Genomic DNA, 15212 nt, shown 5'->3' with positions numbered 1-15212 from the left:
TGGGGATGTCACTTATTACTGGCACATTTTTTATGAGTTGACAATTTTTACTTGGTAGCCTTATTGAGAGTGTAATAGATGGTCAGATGCCTAGGAGCTAGAGTATATGAAATATAGCAGACCATTAGTAGGCTGGCACTCAGAGATCATGGAGAGATTTGTGATTAGTCGGGTATGGCATCAGTTTGCAAAGCGCTAAGTGGTCTTAGTGGAGACTACCACCTATGCTCGTTTCCACTTAGATGAGGCATAAGGATGGTTGCCTATGCTAGATTATTAGACAGCCATCTCAGAGACAACACCCTTAGTGTAGACTCCCTAGGATTATCGCCTAGATGTAGTTGATGCATGGGTAGATCCATCCTATTTATACAAGATGTAGAGACATCTTTTCCTCATTTTATAGAGCTAGATGTGCTTCCTGCAGCAGGGGGACATGGAGGAGGTGGAGGCAGAGGCAAGAGATGGATGGAGGTTAGGGAGGGTTCTCGATCTAGGAGGAGATGGATGCGGGTGTAGGCCGCTAGGGAGGTGGAGGAGGAGGAGGAGGAGGTGTCATTGAGGTAGTAGTGAGTGGTGTGAGTAGAGGCACAGGGAGAGCCTCTTGCCAAGGGAGATGATGAGCATGATGCAAGGATCTACACTTTAGAGGCAAAGCTACAAGAAGCCTAGGTTACCATTACAGTGTGAGATCAGCAGCTAGTGGATGCATGAGCAAAGGCAGACAGACGAGAGTGAGCATTGAGAGATGATCTAGCAGAGGCCTGACGAGAGATGGAGTAGCAGACAACTAGAGCAGGATATTATCATGGGGAATATGTTGTTGCAATCCCTACGGAATGACAGGTGTGTATGTACTCAAAGAGAGTTGGGATATTAAAGGGTTTGGTGTAGGCATCCGACATGAGATAGGTTTCACCACTAGGGACACCACCAGCTATAGAGAGTGTGAGTCATTCATAGGCTGATTTTGACAGTTTTAACAATTTTGATTGTACTCACTATATTTTTGAGATAGATATCCAAATTTTGGATCCACATTTGTATATGTACTATGATATATATATGAGATACTAGATTTGATCAACAGATTTGTGTACTTGTCTCATTTTGATGGATGTTTTAGCATTTTAAGTTTTCATGTGATGTTTCAGTTTCCGTTTCTTGCTCATGTATGTGTTGTTTTGATACTTATGTGTATATGCTCATGTATCTCTCTTATGTGTGATGTTTAGCTCTCGTGTATATGGTATAGACTTATGTTTTCAAAACATGTGATGCTTGGATAGGTCAAATGTGATTTTTTAGATTAACCCCTTGTGATGACAGGATAGCAAATAGAGATAAAGTGAAAGATCAAGAAGGTGAAAATACATTATAAAGAAGAAAGCCAAGAAAGATATGAAAGCGGTTAGTTGACATGTCAAAAAATAAATGAAGAGAGAGCTCTCCCCCATATGCAGGAATGCAAGACTATGCTAGAGAATGAGCCTGCAATGCAAGCTAATATGTAAAGTGGTTTACTAGCAAGAAATGCATAACATTTACACTCTTATTTCATCATTGAGGGTTTATTAGGGACATCATGAGATCATATAACCATCGCTAGTATAACTATGAAGATATGAATATGATCAATATAAGATAGGTATGTGGAAATCCAATATAAGCATCAAAGACATGTAACTCAAGATAACTATGTGATTAGATTCCCCAAATTTTATTTATCATGATTATACCTGTATCAAGGCATAAGTGCTAGGATAACCCCCGAGTGCAGTCTTGTGAAAAATAGTAAAGGATGATACCTTTGTAAGTCGAAATGTCAAATAGGACAAGCATGAATGCTTTAAACACTATAGACAAACAAAGTATACCCACAAGAAAAAAGCAATAAAACATGCCCCATGCCCCCAGTCTTCTAGTTGGTGACATCCTTGAAAGCCTATTAGGGAGGGAATAGATAGCAAAGAAATCATCATAGACAACACACAAAGAAAATAAATATTAGCATAGGTCAGTCATTTAAGTGTTTAAGCATGTGTGTGTAAGTCACTTGACCATTTCTTCAAGACTTGATTCTGATAGTGAGAAATATCATGACATTGGAGACTATAGGTAAACTATATGAGAAGTGTTAAGAAACACTTGATGTCAAGTTGGGGGGGTAGTGTTGAGGAACACTATTGTGAATTGCCAAAAAAACCCTAGTGCACAAGGACACCTCAATAGGCTGAGCAGTAGTGCCCCTCGAGATGAGAACAAGAAACAATCCCAAGCTAGGAAATGTGGTGCAAAGTGGGTGATTGAGACTAATAGACATAGGTGCGAGGGTCTCAAGTAGTGCTTGTTTCCAAGTTTTCACCAGTTGGCAAATTTTTTACTAGGACTTTTTTCAATTGTTTTGTATTTTTGTATTTTTTAAGTTTTTTGGTGATACATCAAAGCACCTATTGCTAGGTTTTCACTAAGATGTTCATTTTTTCAGGATATTTTTTGATTTTTAGGATTTTTTTAGGATCAATAAGTATGGAGAAGATAGTTGAGCTACAAGCTTCTCAGCATAGAACTTCTTCAAATGTAGGATATTGATAGGTTTTACAAGCTCTTCCCCTTCAGGAGTAGATAGTTGATAAACACCAAACCCAAATGTTGTTGTGATAATGTATGGGCCTAACCAATTAGGTTCAAATTTTTCCTTTTCTCTCTATACTGCTGATTTTTGGATTCTCTCTAAGCATAAGTCACCAACTTGAAACTCACATAGGTGAACTTTCTTGTTATACTGAGTAGACATATGCTTCTAATAAGCCCTCATGTGATCAAAAGTAGCCTTGCAGCATTCATCAAGAGTTTCTAGTTCCTGTATTCGCATAGCCCTATGGTCTTCATCAATTATTAACCCATGTAAGGAGACTCACAAGGAGGGGATCTCAACTTCTAGTGGGAGAATGACCTTAAAGCCATAGACTAGAGAAAAGGGCATGGCCCCTATAGGAGTAGAAATGGTAGTTCTATAGGCCCAAAGTGCCATATTTATCTGTAGATTCTAGTCTCTCCCATACTTGTGAACTGTTCAATGTAAGATCTTCAACAATGTTTTGTTGGAGGCCTCAGATTGGTCATTGCCTTGAGGGTAGCAAATAGAGGACCAATGTTGTTTAATTCAAAAATTTTTACATAGTTGTTTGAGGTCCTTATTCTTGAATTGTCCTCCATTATCAATAATAATGGAGGAAGGAATACCATAACGAAAAATGATGTGATTCAATATAAATAGGGTAACATGTTTGCCTGTAGCAGCAAATAGTGGTACAACTTCAACCCATTTGGTGAAATACTCAGTTGATGTAATGATGAACTTGTGACCACTAGATGAACTTGGATGAATTTTGCCTAACAAGTCAAAGACCATTGTTGAAATGGCCAATATGTCATAGAGGGAATCAACTCATGTCTAGGAGCATGAATTAAATTGCCATGAAGTTGACATTTTTTATAGGACTTGGCATAATGAACGACATCAACTTGCATTGTTGGCCAATACCCACCCTAAGTAGTTTCTGAACAAGTGCAAGGCCATTAGAATGTGCCCCACAAATGTCATCATGGACTTCAGCAAGTGCCTTTTCAAACTCTTCTAGCTCTAAACACCTAAGCAACATTCTGTCTAGACTCTTACTATACAAGTCACCAAAAACCAAAGTGTAATGTGAGTAGAGGAGTTGGATTTTTGGTTGCATGTGAGGCTTTCAAGAATAACTTGATCACACAAGTAAGAGAAGATGGCTGCATAGCAGGAGGATCATGACCTACAATAGTGTAGATCACCTAGTTGTCTAAGGAATCATATGCGAGATGATGTAGTTCTTCCAAGGATAGATGCTAGAGTGGCCATAGCATCAACAACCTTATTTTATGCTCTAGGACTTTGCTGGAATGTCACAAAAGTGAAATAGTTCCTTAGAGCATCTATTAACTTCTTGTAAGGTATCAACTTGTCATCCTTTGTTTGATATTCATTATTTATTTGGTTTATAACAAGTTGAGAATCTCCATAGATGTGTAATTCAATGATTCTCCATTGGAGAGCCATTTTGATCCCATTTGTTAGTGCCTCATATTCTGCAATGTTGTTTGTGCAAGGAAATAAGAGTTTGTAGGATTTTGGGATCATATTCCAATGAGGGGAAATAAACAAGATACCTGCTCTAGCCCTGTTTTGTTTATGAGAACCATCAAAGAACATTTTCCAAGTTCTCTTAGTGATGTACATAATTGAGGCATCTGGAAACTCAATTTGCAGGGGTGTTGTATTCTCTAGTGGAAAATTAGCCAATTGGTAAGCTATGGCCTATCCTTTGATGACTTTACATTTGACATACTAAATGTCAAATTATGAAAGAATCATTATCCATTTAAATTGATGACCAAAAGCACAACTTTTCTCAATAAATATTTCAAAGGATCAATTTTAGCTATTAGGTGAATTGTATGTGCCAACATATAATGTCAGAGCTTTTGAGAGGCAAAGACCACTGGAAGGCATGCTTTCTGAATACTAGTGTAGTTCATTCATAAGCTACAAAAGTTTGACTGATGTAATATATAACCTGTTCTTTACCAGTCTCATCACTTTGGGCTAATAATGCTCCTAGAGAAGAAGTTGTAGCTGAGATATACAAGATCGAAGGTTTTCCTAGGATGGGTAGCATCAAAACTAGAGGTTTAGCCAAGTACCCTTCAATTTGATCTAGACTTTGTTGACATTCATCATTCCATATATGAGTAGAGCCTTTATACAAATTCTTGTTAAAAGATTGAGCCTTATTAGCCAACTGAGAAATGAATCTTCTTATGGATTGGAGACGTCCTTGCAAACTTCAAAGTTGACTAATATTTCTTGGAGGAGGCATTTCCATGATAGCTTGGACCTTTTTAGGATCAAACTCAATGCCTTTTTTTGATATAATGTAGCCTATCAATTTTCCAGAAGTGACGCCAAAGACACACTTTTTTGGGTTCAACCTAAGTTGAAATTGTTCCATACAGTCCAATATCAAACTAAGGTCTTCAAGATGTGTGTCTAATTTTCTAGATTTAGCCAGTGTGTCCTCAACATAGTCTTCCATATTTTTATGCATCATATTGTGGAAGATGGTGGTCATTGCTCTTTGATAGGTAATACCAACATTTTTTAGGCCAAAGGGCATGACATTCCAGTAGAAAGTACCTTAGGCACATGTAAAAGTTGTCTTCTCTTGATCAGCTAGAGCAATCTTAATTTGGTTATACTAAGAAAAACCATCCATGAGAGAGTACATTTTGTAACTTGCAGTCATGTCCACTATCATGTCTATGTTTGGTAGAAAAAAGTCATCTTTGGGACATGCTTTTTTTAGATCTTTGAAATTAGTGCAAACTCGAATTGATTTATCATGTTTAGACATAGGTACAATGTTAGAAATCCATTCTGCATAGTCAATAATTCTGATAAAGTCCACACTCAAGAATTTTTGCAACTCTACTTTGACCAATAAGGCTACTTGCAAATGTATCTTTCTCAATTTTTGTTTAATAGGTTTTATACTAGGAGAGATAGATAAATGATGCATGATAAGATTTGTGTCAAGCCATAGCATATCTGAATATGTCCATGCAAAATTGATCTTCTTGTCTTTAAAGTATTTGGCAAAATTCTCCTTTTCCTCAATTCATAGTAATTGAGCCACATGGATTATTTCAAGAGATTCCTTTGTCCCCAAGTTGATGGGCTATGTAGGTTTGATGAGAACCAAAGATCTGTCCTAAAAATAGCTTGGCAGACTACCAAGCACCTCATCTACAGGTGTCTTGGGGAGGTTTTCACCATTAGATACATCTTCGTCTTTACTATTTTTAGGTTCAAATACCGCCACAATGTGGTTTTCACTATCTGAACCCTTATTTTTTCTTTTAATTTTATGACTAAGGTACTTGATATCTGATTCCGTTATGTTAACCATGTGTTCCCTAGTGGAAGAAGTGTTGAGTTCAATGACATTTTGGTAACAAGCGATCTCATAGTCATTTTGAAAAGATGGTACTTCAGGTCTTTGATTTTGAATCAACCAATCTATGAGATCAAGGTTAATCAATGAGAGTGATGTGGAAGCTTCAAGGTTGTTAATATGAAAAGAGCCATCTATGGTGATGTGCAAAGTCGAACCTATAGTGAATGTGGCAAAAGAGTCTAGATCAGGAATAGACCTAGAGGAACCTATGTGATCCACTAAAAAATTTTGCAAGCCAAACTCATCTGGCCCTATACTAGACTCTTCAACTACATTTGGTTGGGTTGCATAGGCGTGAATGACATCCACTCCTAGCTCACAAGATGCATCTGACAGGCTTTCCCATTCATACTTGTGAGAGTCTATGCTCTAATCTCTAGCAATTAAACAAACAATATTTTGTCTAATGCATCCTTTTTTCATGTCTTCATGGTCAGATTCCTCTTGTTCCAGTTGTTGTGAAGTGGAAGCTTCAACATCATTATTGGTAGTGAGTGTTTCTTCTTCCCAAAGTAGAGAAGTTATAGGAATAAAATCCTCATCTTGTGAAGTAGCAACAACAAAGGGAGGATCATCATCCTCTTATTCGCTAGATATGGATGTGCTTTTATCAAATGTTGGTATGTCGTCCTCTAAACCATAACCTAGGCTAGCCATATTTCGAGTATCACAACCTTGAGTATGACTTAAAGGTTCAACTAGAGCTTTTTCATTACTAGTTAAGGACTTGTGGCCCTTATAGCCCATGTTTGCAAGAAATTTATATCCTTTTCCATAGTGTTTAGGAGAAATGAGAGTAGTGACTGTGACTTCCCCCTCATCTTCCTCTTCCATATAGATCCAATCTTTAATTACTCGTTCCTCCTTTTCTGCTTCTAGGGGATACAAAGGTGCCAAAATGAGTCATTATAAAAGCAAAAGGCTTCTTTTTGGTGAAGGTTTCCCATAAGACTGGGGGAAATAGACAGAGTAGCAATAGAGTCTAGAGTGTATTCACCCATACCAAGGCTCATCATTTTCAATTTCTATTCACACTTTGTAAAGGATGGTGTCAGCTCATGAGAATAGTGATTATGTAGAACCAGTATTTTTGCTACAGATAACGTGTTGATAGACATGGAGCTGTCACTGGGGACAACTATCTTAGTACCATTAAAAGGGAACTTGATGCACTGATGGTACATAGAAGGTACTGCTTGCATGTCATGAATCCATGGTCATCCCAACAACAAATTGTATGCAAGTGGTATGTCTAGGACTTGGAAAATGACATCCTTCTCAACTAGGCCAACTTTGATTAGAAGTACAATTAGACCTTTGGAAGGTCTTTTAGCCTCATCATAGGCTTTTATAGTGATCTTGCGCCTAGGGTCGATGGAAAATTCTAACATGCCTAATTGTTGGATCACGTTAAAATGAAATGATGTTCAACCTTGCACCATTATCTATCAAGACTTGACAAACATGAGTAGGGAAGATTTGGACTACAACATGGAGAGCGAGGTTGTGGGGATGACTGAGAGCATGGTCATCTTCTTCACAAAAAGTGATGTAGTGAGGTAAAGAGATATCATTCATGATAGCTTGGAATTTCTCTACATCAATATCCATGGGAACGCTGGCAGAATGTAGAGCTTTTTCAAGGATATCCTTGTGCAAAGGGGATAATTCTAATAACTCAAAAATGGAAATTTGAGTTGGTGTATGTTGCAGTTGGCTGACAAGATCATGGTTGGAGATCTTGGAAGTGGTTGTTTTCTTAGAAGATGAAGCATTCTTAGGGTAATGAGCAACTTTTAGGACAACTTTAGATTGCCCCCTAGTGATGATGTTGAGCGGTTCACTCTGTAAAGAGGAAGATTCAACCATGCAGAGTACCACCTTTGGTCTAGTGTCATTATGGTGTTGAGGAGCATTTCACATTTTTAGGAAAATTTTTGGTCTTTCATCCTTAGGTTGGTTGTCATCATGAGAACTTGCCATGCATAAATATTCAATGGGTTCAAGCATGTCGATAACATTATCTGTGTCAGCATAGGCATAGCTGATCTTGGCATCATGATTCTTCTTAGCAGGTTTGGACATTTCACCTTTCTAATATTCTAGCAAGGGTTGTTTAAAAGTTTTGTGGTCAGAATTTATAATGAGGCCATTTGTGACAACTTTATTGGCCTCAATGAAATCTTGAATTATGTCTTTGAGCTTGAAACGATTTTTAGTGTTGGGACCCTTGCTTCAATGATAACTACAAATGCGATCTCTCTCCACCAAGGAGGTCTAACAGGTGGGTCATAGGGATGGGAATTATTTGGTAAAGTAACCAACTTGTTTCTAATTAAGGTTTTTAAGACCACTTCATAAGGCTCAACCATTGGTGTATAAACACATCATTTTTTGGTAAACATAGAGCTCTTGTCAGATGTTTGTGGTTTCAAACCTTCTTGTTGTTTTGTAGCATAGATAGCATTAGAAAGGTTAAACACAACTTCCTTGTCTTAGGAGTGTCCACTACCCCATCATTGACAACATATTTGTTTCAATTCCAAGGTTTGCCTTTGTCTTTGCCATTTCCATTGTTATTCTTGTCTTTGTTTACAATAATATTACCCTTCTTGATAGCAACATCCTCAATGCGATACACGCTTTCAACCATTGTGTTAAAGGATGTGAACAACTATTTTCTTAGGTCAAATTATAACTCTCGTACAAGTGTGTTGACAAAAATGTCATTTTTCTCAGCTTTAGGAACTTGCTAAGGGTACCTAGAGTATAGGGATCTCCATCGTTGAAGGTATCTTGCAAAGGGTTCTCCCTATTTTTGTTTAATTTGGCATAAGTTGAACACAGTTGTAGAATGTTGAATGTTGTAAGAGTATTGTTGGATAAAGCGTTGTGAAAGCTCATCAAATGTTTTGAGAGGGGGAGTTAGTTTTGTGAACCATCCATAGCTTGCCCTCTTAAACTTCTAGGAAATAAACACATAAGGTAGGAGTCTTCATGCATAAAATCCATATTAATAGCATAGAAATATCTCACATGATCGTGAGGATCACCATTTCCATCATATTTGTCATACTTAGGAACCTCTATATCCTTAGGAAATGGGGGCATGCATAAATTCCTATCAAATGGGAGAGCACATATTGATTCAATAAATGAAGTTTTGGGTGGCTCTTTCAAAGTTTGCAATCATGCTAGTTGTTTCCTTAGTTCTTGCATTTCTTCTCTCAAGATTTTAGCCTCAGTAGGCTCTCATTTTTGGATTATTTGTTGCACATCAAAATCTTGGGGGAGCTTCCATCCTTTTGTCACCATATACTGGAAGTATTGATCCCCATTTCACTCTAAAGCTTTTAGCATCAATTTTTTAGCGAGCTCATCTTATTAGAATTTTATGAAATCCTCACTAGTGATTTCTTCATCACTTTCATGATGTGATTGTCTATGTGGTGAAGGGAAACCCCTTGCATTGACTCTATGAGTCCTTGGAGGTGAGTGATTGTCATGATTGCCATCGATAGGACTGTGTTCAAAAGGATTATGGTAATAATCTCTTATAGTTTCCTCATTGTGTGCATGGTGGTTAGCTTTAGCTTGTTGATCCACTCTTTCCCTAGCACGGATAATTTAAAAAGTCTTCCATTTTCGCCTGCGTACTCTTCTAAGTGGTTTGATCTCATCAGGATGCATGTTGGTCAAAGTGTTTTCACCTGTGGGTGTGTCAAAGGGTGTTTTGAATGGATTCTCAAAACTGTAAAGCAGATTGTGTCAAATGTTGGCTATCTATGTTTGACTAGAATCAAGGTCTTCCACACAAGGTTGTCTACAAGGACATCTAGGTGGAGTTTCTAACTATGTGAAAATGAAAGGGGAATGACTACCATTACCAACTTGGAACCTAGTTGTGACTGGCATGTAAGGATGTGTCTTTGCTTAATAGGATGAGAAAAGTGTTTTAGATTTGAAGTTCTTACAACCAAGAATAATCACTTGTCAAGATAGAATAGATGGCTTGTTAAAGGTGATCAAGAATTTACAACACTAGTGACTCAAGCCAAGCAAGCAAGCAAGAATCTCAATAGCGAATAGCTAGTATAGTATGGTAACCAAATTTTGACAAGTGATCATCAATGATGTTTCAACACTTACATCTGACTGACTAAACTCATCTTTTCAACTTTTGACAACACCTAACATACAGATGTGTGACTAATTTTAAGAAGGACTTGAGTGACAATACCCTAGATCAGGAAAAGCAAAACACAGACACTATTTTGGCAACAAATAGTTTGAGGAGATATTTTCTTAGAATCCAGGTGATATTAGGAGAACAAAATATATCATACGACACAGTTTACAATACTTGAGTCACACTTTTCTCTTGGGCGATAGTTCACACAAAGAGAGACAAAAAGTTTCTGTATAGTAGGGTGATATAATTTATAACAACAGGGTGACACAATTTTTAATAAAAACTCTCACATGATATTTCTCTAGAGAAGGTGCAATAAAGTGCTAGTTTTGTGAAAAATGACAAGTTCTAACTGCAATTTCATTGTGTTTCAGTTCAATAGTCAACTAGCTTTAGGACTAGACATTTTCAAGTTTTAGTTCATTTCAAGTAACAACAAGGTTTGCAAATAGTAGGGTTTTTAACATATCTCAAACAATTGAACAAGGGTAAAAACAACCTTGCCAGTACACATTTGTGATATCAAAACAACCTTCCTACCAATTTTATCGAGATGTTTGATTTTTAAGAACATTAACACTAGTCAACAAATTTTGAAACATTAGCCAAGCAATCTACCTTAGAGTCTTGGTTCATTACTCAACAACTTGGCCCACACCTGATGCTCCTTCACCTCACACCAAGTGGTTTCCCACAAGAGATATTGACTTTTTCATGGAAGTTCCATAAGCACAACCAAGGGAACACATATGGTGAGTGTAAAATCCTAGGGTGATCTGGGTAGCCCACTAGGATCAGTCCTTATACCAAGAAGTTGAGCAGCAAAATAGGGTAGCAACTAACTTAGGGTGTCTAGAAAGGGCTTCCATTCATAATGTTCCTCTTGCATCCAATTAAGGGACACCCCACCTTGTGGTGGGTAACATACCTTGTGGTCAAAAGAGTACCTTAAGCATTCTTGCCTAGTGATCTCCTTATGGTCGAAATCCCATAAGCAATCACACTAAGTGAAGACAAACACTACGTCTACCAATGTTTTGTGTCCTTGATAGCCTTGAGTTTATAGCGGGTTGGAAGATTTGGGTATTAGTTTTTCCCCACTTGGGTCATTCCTCTTAGGTTGTCCAAGAGTAGGCCCTCTAAAAGATTCTAACTACCACAAATTGGATCCACTCCCAAGGGTCAAGATTTATGATTCACCAAAAGGGATAAGAGTATACTCTCTAACCTTAGTCAATTCCCCTAAACACACCAAGAAGCTTCAATTAGCCCTCTTGTTCTCAAAATCTAAGGGTGAGTCAAGATTTTGGATTCACGACAAGGGTGAAGAGCATACTCTCCTATCACCAAGGAATCTTGATTGCAAGTTTAATGTGCCTATGAAAATGAAGCAACCAGTGGATTCTACACATGGAATAAAAGAAAAAGTAGGTTTGGGTTTTTATGCATTGGGTAGCCCTACAAACAACCATTTGTAGCCCTTGTGCATTTGAAGCTTTGATATGCATTCTTTTTTATAAGGCAATTAGGAAAATATCTCAAGGTAACAACCTAAAAAAACTACAATTTTTAGCCCCACAAGTTAGCTTCAAAACAACATGTAATCTGCAAATAAACCTCTATAAAACCACTATAGACCTATAAAAAATCCAGTAAAAAACAAGTACAAATGAAAGACTAATCTAATCACTCAATCAGCAAGCAAGTTTAGACCAGGCAACAATTTTTTGCTACAAGTATGTTGCATGATATTTCTCAATACATGTGTGTGATAGATTTCTTCTGAGCAATATTTTTGTATAAGTCAAGCAATAGAAAATGCTATAGTTGAGCAAAAAATTTAATTACTATCATGTGATACTATTTCCAAAAATGTATCACCCTACAGTTATGAGAGCTATCGTACAAAACTAGAAAAATGTTGCCTTAAAGTTACGGCTATAAAAAAAGGAAAAGTGCAGATATCATGCAGAAAATACAACAAAAAAGTAGCAAAGTAAATGGCAAAACAAAGTGTTCTATGCCACAGTGTGCACCAAAAATGTACACTAAGAAAGTGTCACACTCTAAACCCTTCTATCCAAGGGATTCCATGAGTTTAGAATACTTGGATGTCAGTTTAGAGTTCCCTATCTACAAAGTGCAAGACAATTTTTTTCCAATATAAGAAGCCTCTTAGTTGAGCCTTAAAGATGCTCTTCTTTCTAGTAAACCATGCAATGGGAGGTTCTCTTGGAGACAAGATGCAAGAGTGCAAATGTCTACAAAATATGTCTAAATAATGCAATGCAAATGGGGACTAAACTAGAATGAGTATGCAAAATGCAGCTATACTAAGCATGGATGAGAGTGTTACAAACCCAACTATTAAACTATTGCAAAATGAAAGATAAGCTACATGCAACATGATTCTAAGCTAAAATGTGATGGAATGAGAGAATGGTAGACAAGAAATAGAAGTTCTCCACAAAAGCTCTCAAGAATTTGAATAGTAAATTTGCAGCATAACAATACTCAAGAGTGTGGATCCTTGGACAAGGGGAGAGCTCTTTCTTTTAAATTCATATGGATGGTAGAGATCAAAGTCAAGATGATGGAAGATCAACGATGGAGTTCGAGAATGGGAGCAATCCATGTGCACACACAAGTCAACTGATAAAATAGAAGTTGACTTCCCATATAAGACAAAAGTCACAAAGCCTTTTCTTTTAATTTTAAAAATAGAAAAAGGACTTTATGTGTACACTTTAAGTGGGTTAGAAGAATGGGGTCTTTTATTTTATTAAAAGGGGACATGTTTTTTTAATCAAATAAGGAACTTAGGATAGCATGATCAAACTATAGGTTATAATCAAATTAATTGATTATTAGCAATTTGGTCTAGGTAAATGTTAAAAAAAATTAACCAAAATGCTAAGAAGGGGGCTAATAGTCTAGATGACCATTTTTAGATGATTACACATAATGCTAGGAGGGAATTGTTAATGTTTGAAGGCACTAAGAGGTGAGGGTGAATCAATGAAACCACATATCTATAAACTTTTTTTAGTTAACTTCGAAATATACCAAAATGTAATAGAAACTATTATATACAAGAAAAGTAACTCAAAATCCATAATAAGCACCACAACAACACCAAGATTTTTCAAACGGAAACCTTTGGTTAGAGGAGAAAACCACAGTGGGAATTAGTACCCACAAATCTCACTACTATAGTAACAACTTTTCCTTGTTATGGGCATTATGTCATCCTATTAGGGGAATACTTGGTTAAGAGTATCTATAGGCCAATTAAAAGCTATTACAAAATGACCTATCAGGATCTACTCATGATCTAGGTGGATCTACTTCTAAAAATCATAGTGTTCCAAAATCTCTCAGAAGTAGTGCTGGAATGAAGAACTCATCAACAAGAAACTAATGTATCTTGAATAGGCTTGAAAGGAGTTCATTTGCTCAAATTGTGGTTGGTCAAACTAAGGCACTGGTCTCGACCAGGCTGAAAATTTGATCATCTCCTAAGTTGGAGGAAGTGACACCATTTCAATGTACTCATAATCTTGATTGCAACATAATATGAAAGTACAAAAAAGGAGTTCATTTGCTCAAGTTATTGCTGGTCAAAGTTGTGGTCAAACTAGATACAAAGGCCAATCAGTAACGACAAATAATTCACCATATCCAAAATGGTCAAATCCAATACCAAATTGAAGAGCTCGATGAGATCTTTCCAATAGTGTTTGTTTCATCAAAATTAGAGCTCGAATGAAAAAGATATGTCTGGTCAAAGTTGGGTTGACTAGGTTGACTTTTGTTGATTGATGACATCATCATGCCGATGTGGTAAAGAAAGTGAGATGGCACCTTCCACCAATCTACATTTGACATGTGGCATGTATGATGACATGACATATTGATAATTTTGTCCAATCAATAATGGACATGTCACTTTTGATGAGCAAACAAGAGAGTGCCACACAACACTCCATGTGATGCCACATGATACATTAAAATTAGGATAGTTGAACCATTTGAACAAAATGTGGTTGCTGGATACAAACTTGTAACCTTTCATTTTTTTCTTGACCACACTTCCTTCTTTGCTATATTTAGGTGATAGTTATTTAAATTTTATGACAACCACCTATATTATTAACAGGTGACGGTCAGTGGGAGTTGAACTCATGACCACCAACCTCCTAAAAGGTTTCATTTCCATAGCACTATTGGTAGCACTTGAGATATTTTCAGAGGTGGTTTTATTTAAACAAAGATATCCTGCCTAACCTTACTTATATAAGGTTATTTATTAAAACAAACCCCTAAATAATGGAGTAAAATTCAAAACCATAAAATGGTAAAAGATAAAAGATAGAAATATTTAATTTAAAATAGGGGATTATGTTTTTTATTTGTTTTATCCCATTTTTGCCTAAAATTATGTATAAAATGAGGCTATTAGGCCTTTGTAAAATCATTCCAAGAGATTCCAGGAGGAGCCAGAGAGTATGATCCTCATTTTGTTTGATCATCAATCAAGTGTAATCTAGGGATGATTACACTCTGATCTAGAGTATTTCTTTCTTGTAGAAGAATGAGATATTCTTAAAGAGAGATAAGAATGTTTTGATGCTATGATTTTGTAGTAGAGCCTTTAGATAGAGTTTTTTTATGCTCTTTGAAAATCAATCCTGTGGCTTTTGAGGGCCTTTTTGTTGGGTAGTTTTGAGAAAAAAATTGCGGATAGGTTACCGAATATTTTAAGCAATTTTTAGAATTATCTTGTGGATATTGTATTGTAGTTGGAGCTTATCAATATATTGGTCACCCAGTTGAGCTATACCCAGAGACGTAGCCCTCTTAGACAAACTCTATAATCAAACTTGTCTATCTTCTCTCTCTTGTTTAGTTACTATTTAACTATTTTTTATTCCTTTCCTTTATTTCACTTTACTATTATAAACAAT

Source organism: Cupressus sempervirens, chromosome 8, assembly GCF_028749045.1.
Source record: "Cupressus sempervirens isolate cs-2001-9-10 chromosome 8, ASM2874904v1, whole genome shotgun sequence".
NCBI lineage: Eukaryota > Viridiplantae > Streptophyta > Pinopsida > Cupressales > Cupressaceae > Cupressus > Cupressus sempervirens.
Note: the sequence above shows the minus strand (reverse complement) of the source record.